We start from the raw sequence: 7,288 nt of genomic DNA, 5'->3' as shown, positions 1-7,288 counted from the left end.
AATGGGAGTTGTGATGTTATTTCCTCATCAAAACATACCTGGAGTGTTGCTGAGATTCTTTCGTGTGTGTTTGACACGTTGAATCTTTCCGTGCATCTAGTCAGGGCTGCCTAAAGTCTTGCTCTCACAAAGCGCTGCCTACTTCCACATAGCTCCTCCATGGGGATGCGGAGGGGATGCAGCCTCACTCAGCTCCATCAGATTAATGGCAGCAGCAATAAGCAAGTTGGAATGGTGTATTTTCTGAGCTCATATTATCAACTACTTCTCAGACCAGCGCTCCTAAGAATGGCTGTAAATGTTTTAATGGAGGATTGTTGGGATAACTGCGGGCAGAGTGTCATAAAGAGCAGGAGCTTCTTAAAGAGACAGAGGGAAATTTCAATGCATCAAATTGTTCTGTCAAGTTTCTTTTAAGTTGTTTGACAACTTAAAAGATAATAACTGAATGTTGCATAGTAATCTGATTGTGCCATAAATGACACTATGTGCCTGGAAAATACATAAAATCATCCTTGGAAGTAAGTTAAGACAAGTACTAATCAATTATCAAGGGGGTCATATAAAGTGAATGTAGGTATGCATAAGAACACCGTACTCAGTTAGCAACAGTAATCTTTATAAAAGCGATAAAATAAGTTTTGAAATTATAATAAATGTATAAAATCATGTAAACAATAGTGTCCTAAAAATATCTTAATATTGGATCACCTATCAGTCTTTGCCACAAAGATGGATCAGCTGGGAATTTACCCGTTAGTCTGTTGTTATCTAAAGGGGAGACCCTTTTTAAACCGTTACAAATGAGATGTCAGTCTCATGCTAAACAGGCAAGTCTCTATGAGCTGATTCCTTCTCGCGGTGAATGATAATGACTCTAGTAGTAATGGTATAGTGAGGACCTCTAACAGGCTGTGTCGATCTAAATAAAGAGCCATCAGACAGTGGGAGGAGAGCTGAACTAATCCTGTAGAAATGGGATGGGCCTCGTGGTTATGCTAATGTATGCTATGTGGAGCTTAGAGGCTTCAGTAAAAGCAAAGAGTTGACATGTCATACAAAAAGTCTTGTTAGTCAGTCAGTCAATTAGTTAGTTGGTGAGCAGTTTCTCTCAGAACAAAATTGTTAATTAATACACAATAACAAATTGTCAGACAAATGCATTTGTTCGTAAAAGTGAACTGGGAATTTCATCCTACATTTCTGATCATTCTTTGTGAATATCAGTAAGCATAGTCATGTACTTTTGTTTATTTAATAGTCCAGAGTCAATGAAAAGTTGGTATCCATTTTTTCTTTCATCCAAAGTATTTTAAAATAAATGTTTACTTTAAAAAGTTAAGTTTTATATTTCCCAGTGACATTTTATGTTGGCTGTTGATCTAATTTTGCTCCTCAAACATCTTTCTTGAACCCTAGAGTATTGTTTTTCCAGTTGCATATGTTTCTGTAAATGTGACTTCAACTTTGCCAAACTTCAGTTCATACAAGTATACCACCAATCCATAGAAAAGAGGCCCAAATCCTTGACTATGCATGGGTTTTTACAGAGCCCAAAGAAGTTGTGTACTTAAAGGAGAATGCCCCTTTCTGAAGGGCCAATTCAGTAGTGTCTAAACTCTTCTATTCAGTAGGCAGAGAGCCTAGAGTGCTCTGACCATCTCAGAGTTCATCAGCTTATGTGTGCGAGTACACCATGAAAGACGGGACTTCTTCAGCTTGTGAAGAGGTGTGGTATGTTTGCAAGTGGGGTTGATGAGGGCTGTGAAGTGGGGACAACACCAGATCTATCGATACCCTTTCGAAAGCTGCACCCCCACCTTCAGGGTTCACTCAGCTCGCCACATAATCCCCCCTAACTACCTCACTTCAATCCCTGCCTGCGAAGTAAACCACCAAAGCCCTCCCATCCTTTCACACACAACCTGTTTTTCTTTTCTCCTTTTTTTGAACCTCATGTTGTTTACAAGGCAGCGGTAACATAAAAGCCCATTTGTGTTTCTCTTTATCCATATCCTCTCCAGTATAATAACTATTTCATCACTTTTTTTTGTTCCTCAGTCCGACCCTGCACCCACTACTCCTTTTCTCTGTTTCATTCTCCCTGACCTCCACCTACTCTCTTCAAACCCGTGAATACAGTCTCTCAAATGAGACAATTTGCCTCAGCAAAATGAACCACAAGCTAAAGAGTAGGAAATTCAGTTAGTTTTCCACCCACCCGCCCTTTACAAAATCAGCGTTATCTCTGGAACTCCCCATTTAGAAATGGCACTTTAATTTTCCAATTGATAACAGTAAAATAAGTGATTCACACCGAAGCCGCAGCTGCTAGAAACAAAACTCATGTATGGGGAAAAAAAAAATACGACAGACACAGTCAATGGTAGTTTTTGAAGCTCAGGCAAATAAACTTCATTAATCACTTAATCTAAACAATGTTAAGCAATTTTATATTGATCTTCAACTAACAGTACATTCATATTTGAGGATATCATTCACCACATACAGTAAGTAAACATATTGTTATATTTGAAGAAGAAGGGTTCGAAAGAAAACCATTGATTGTAGGGCACAAAAAAGAGCATATGATGAATTATTTATGACTGAGGAAAGCACAATTCGTTGGAAAATTACTCTTGCTTGTTGAACATTTTATGAAAAATAGAGCAGAAAACTTAAAACTATGAATAAATTAGTGGGAGCAGTGTGGCACTAACGCTTAAACAGCCACACTCCTCCACACTCATAGAAATCAGTTTAATGTAAAACAAACAAAAAAATCATACAAAATACACAAACTTCTTTTGTTTCTACCATTATCTGAAACGCAGTTATTTACTTTTTGGACAGGTGGGCATTTGCTCCAGTAGCTAAGTGTCTGTTTTGATCTGCTTCAGCAGTTCACCAGCAACATGAATTTATCATCATCCATCAATATTTAAGGTAACCCGGTAAGCCTTCTGGGCTACCTGCATCTCATCTGCACAAAGAAAAGATAAACATAGTTTCTCTCTGGCTCCCATGTTCACTGAATTATTGCCTAGTTGTATTTTTTTTTCTTTGAACATCTTTGCCAACATTCCTCTTGCCCCGACTTTAAATTGTTCAATATTTAGGTATGGCCAACATGAACTGAATGACTTTGTTCACCTCTTCACTGTTATTGGGTTCACAACTCCTTCTGTTTGCTGATTGGCCTGGTTGAAATTCAACTGCAGAAATCAAGCACAATGGGAGAAATGGAGCACTGAAGGAAGATGAGGATCTAGAATTGCATAGGAAGGTAAAGGCCAAAATAATCCAAAATTGGATGAAAAGTACATGTTTAAAGAAAGTTTCATTTGCTATTTTGCCAAACTATCAAAAAAAGATCTAGGTTGAGGGGATAAAAATAAAGATCCAGATTATGTGAACAATTGTGCCAAAGGAAGTGATGTTGATAGTATAAATAAGGACTTTTCATAAACCATAAAGTCCTTTCCAAAGACACATGCCAAGGAAGGATTGTTATATCAGATTTTATTGTAAAGTTTCAGTCTTCAGGGTATCTTAGAAATAATTGAACAGAGAATTACAGGTAGAGTTATACCTTCTAGAGGAAGACACTAGAATAATCCTGTCAAGGCATCACATTCTTCTGACATACTAAAAGCACTTTTTCAAAACATCACTGGGTAAGCCAACAGCAGGGTAGGTTATGAAACAAATAAGAATATTTTTTCCAATTTAATCTTCTTGATACTGCTTCCATTGTTCAGAATCTCTTGACCCACTTACTCTGCTCTTCTAACTCACACTAAAACCCTTGATTCATTCATCATTTTTCTTCTGGTTTTTCTCTCTTAACTTTTAGATCTATATCCTATATGATTTTACTAAAGAGTAGTTGCATTTTTATCTACCATTGTCAGAATGTGCTAAAGCTTACGGGGGGATGTGAGAGGTCAAAACTCATTAAAACTAATACTGAACGCCAAGGATTAAACTTCTGACAACTCTTTGATCTCAAATAAAGGAGGTCAATGTGGAGCTTTAACTTTCTGGTCTGGAGTGTGGAAATATCTGACAAAACCAAAGTGAGTAGATTGAGAGCTTTAGAAACTTCCTAGATAACCAAATTAATTAACTGTATTTTTAAAACCATTTCTTTACATTGATTGGTTGAATGGTGGGATTGTTCAGTTCTCACATTAAATATGTTTGGTGCTTACTCTTTGAATTAAGTTGTTGCTGAAAATGTGCTATATAAATAAAATTACCTGGCAAATGTGTTTTTTTAGGTTTACTTATAGCAATGTGAAATAACTGTCCAAACTCTTTCCCCCTGTGCCATCATCTGCAAGTTAAAGTACTCATGGGTCAGAAAATGTTAGCTTTCTAAATAAATATTTAACAATGGAAGAAATGGTAATTTACTGTACAAGTCAAAACACATTGGAAAAAATCAATTTCAGAGGAAAGACCATGAACACCAGATACAGAGGAACTACAGAAACAATATAAGAAAACAATGGTGAAGATCATAAATGGTTCCTGTGTGACTTTTAATTACCTTTATTGAAGTGTATTTCAATTTGTTTCTGAAACTTCTGATTTTGTCTGGCCCCTGTCTGCTGTTACCAATGCACAATCTGTTCATAACTAAAACATAGAACGGAATGTTTTAATTTGTTTTTCAGCCATTACGCTACCTCACGTGAATGTTGTTGAAAATAGCTTCCCAACTGAGCTTTTCCAACTGTTTAATGTCTTGCTAATGAGTTTTAATGGTTGCTTTTAAATTCTGAGATAATTGAGTAATTTGATCTTATTTTTGGATGCCCTCTCACCACAATCACTCCTGTTAAACCTTCGTCTGCCAAATTGGATTACGCAAAACGTTTTTATATGATCATAGTTCGTATGACACAGTGTAATATATAAAAGTGGTAAACCTGAAGGCATACTCATGTGTGTCATTAAAGAACAATGTGCTTGGTTTCACTTTTGAGGAAAAAGCCTGCATGTAAGTTTATATAGGGCACTCACTGACCGCAGGCTCTGCTACCCTTTGTGTAAAGACATCCTCTTATATGTCTTGCAGAAAGAAAGGGGGGATATTATTGTGTGAACCCCATTGGTAAGATATCAATACTGCTGAGCTTGTCACAGTTGAGTGAGAAAGGCTATTTCCTGAGGGGAACAGAGAAGCAACACATATCCATCTTTCAATCTCTGATTACAGCAGTGATAGTAAGTACTCTCGTTGCATGAATGCCAAGTCAATGCTGTGAGAGAATCAAAAAAGCATTCAGTTCTACTAAAAGAAAAAAAAGCAGGAGAAAAGAGAAGCTTAGAGCATCCCTTTTAGTGAAAATATGTGAGGAAATGGGTCCAGCTGTCCAATTAAGCTCCAACCCAAATACACATGCCAAGGAAGGAACCCTTGGCCCTGCTTTCAGTAGCCAATGTATCACGCCACATTAGTCGGGCACCAGGCCCTGCCAAGGCATCAAAGACAACAACACATCAACTGCTCTCCAAGTCTAAATTCTCGTCTATTCACCCTTCCCTTTCTACCCCCTATCCCTGTTTCTCATCCAAGGCTTCTGCTATTCTGGTTGGGTGAGTCCTAATAGTTCACAGATATGGAGAACCTTAAGCGACTCCTAAAAAACACAGAAACATACTTTGTAAAAAATATTGACTTCATACAAGCTCACAGACATAAAAACAATCTCCCTATCCAGAGGACTTTTGTTTATCTTTTGCCCAATTGGTCTCCATGTCAACTGACCCATAAGGTCAATAATTAGAATAAAGAGCTTGCAACTTGCAATCACCAATCAAAACACAGTGTTTCTTTTATGTCTCCATCCGACTGGGATACACTGTTTACGGTATTGCATTTTGGCAGTCAATCGGGGATTTTTTCTGCAGCATGATTAAATTATTGTTAATTGGGGTTTCTTTCATTTTTTTTTTTTTTTTTCAAAATTCAACTTTAGTGTTTACTGAACTCCAGCATAAAATGCTTAGATACATTCAATTTAAATGAGACAGAGCACAGGGCTGTAGTTTTGGAAGAAATCTTTTATAGTTGCTGAAATATAAGCTTGAAAAATGACCATTTCATTCCAATGTTTAATTTTAGCGAAAGAATAGATGGATGGATAGATGGGTTGTTGGTATCAAAGATGAACTTCTTATTAAACATTTATAAATGTTTTTAAGTGTCCTTTTATAGAACCTATTGCAAAGACTGATGAACATAAGCAATCGAGATGAGCAGTGACACTTGGGAAAGAAAGCATCAAATTCACCATACTGTTTAGTCGGTCTGAATAAAATGCTCTGATGATTCTTAAATACCTGATTATCAGTCAACATTCTGTAAAAGCAGATAAGGCAGTAGATTATATATTAATTGGTGCAACTGACATGTCAATTCATCATCTCTTAATTTGTTTTACTGTCATTAATTTTATCTTAATTACTATGTACTAAAATTAATTAGATATATTTAGAAATATTATAGATCTGTGAATAAATTGGCAGCAGGATCATTCTGTGTCTTGGATGAATTTGCTAAATTTTGCTAAATAAGCACTTGAAATTACCAGACAAAGTCATTTAACTGCTTTAAGTTCCTTTGCATTAGAACACGTCTCAGTCAGTCCAAGACTGTGATTTGAAGTGTCCACTTTAAGATCAGTTGTGTGATATGCTTGTTCACCTGCAAGATCTCCTGTTCATTCAGAGCAATTCTAATACTATGCCAATGTCTGCAAACAGAAACTTCCAGTGCAGCAGCGGGCTAGCATGTGTAAACTAGCAGATCTTCCATCTGTGTCAGCAGCTTGCAGATTTGGATTTGGAAGTTGTGAGTGGTTGAAATAACAGGAGAGACCACAGGAGTTTAAAAGTGTGTGCATCTTGACTGGTGAAAAGTGTTTTTGGCTACATGGATGAAACAAATGAAGGATGGGGATGAAACAGAGGGAGACGTTTTCTCCATGTAAACTATAAGCAAATTAACAGTGCTGCAAAAACAACTTGCGCCCTCACACATATCTTGAGGGATTTTTCTCATAGGCAAGCGTTTTAGATCATCATTATTTTACCAACAGGCAACAAAAGCAAATTGCAGTTTTCCAATCACAATTTAATTTATTATTGGAAAAAAAACAACCTCCCCCTTATTGGGACATTTTGTTTGTTTCAATATAATAAAACAAAATCACATATTTTAATATTAATGTAGCATTAATGCAATATATTAACGTCAACTTATTCTTTGGGAGTT

The sequence above is a fragment of the Poeciliopsis prolifica genome, unplaced genomic scaffold (genome assembly GCF_027474105.1).
Source record: "Poeciliopsis prolifica strain line A6 unplaced genomic scaffold, Auburn_PproV2 SCAFFOLD001, whole genome shotgun sequence".
Classification (NCBI taxonomy): domain Eukaryota; kingdom Metazoa; phylum Chordata; class Actinopteri; order Cyprinodontiformes; family Poeciliidae; genus Poeciliopsis; species Poeciliopsis prolifica.
The sequence above is the reverse complement of the archived record's forward strand: the minus strand, read 5'-3'. Positions refer to the sequence as shown.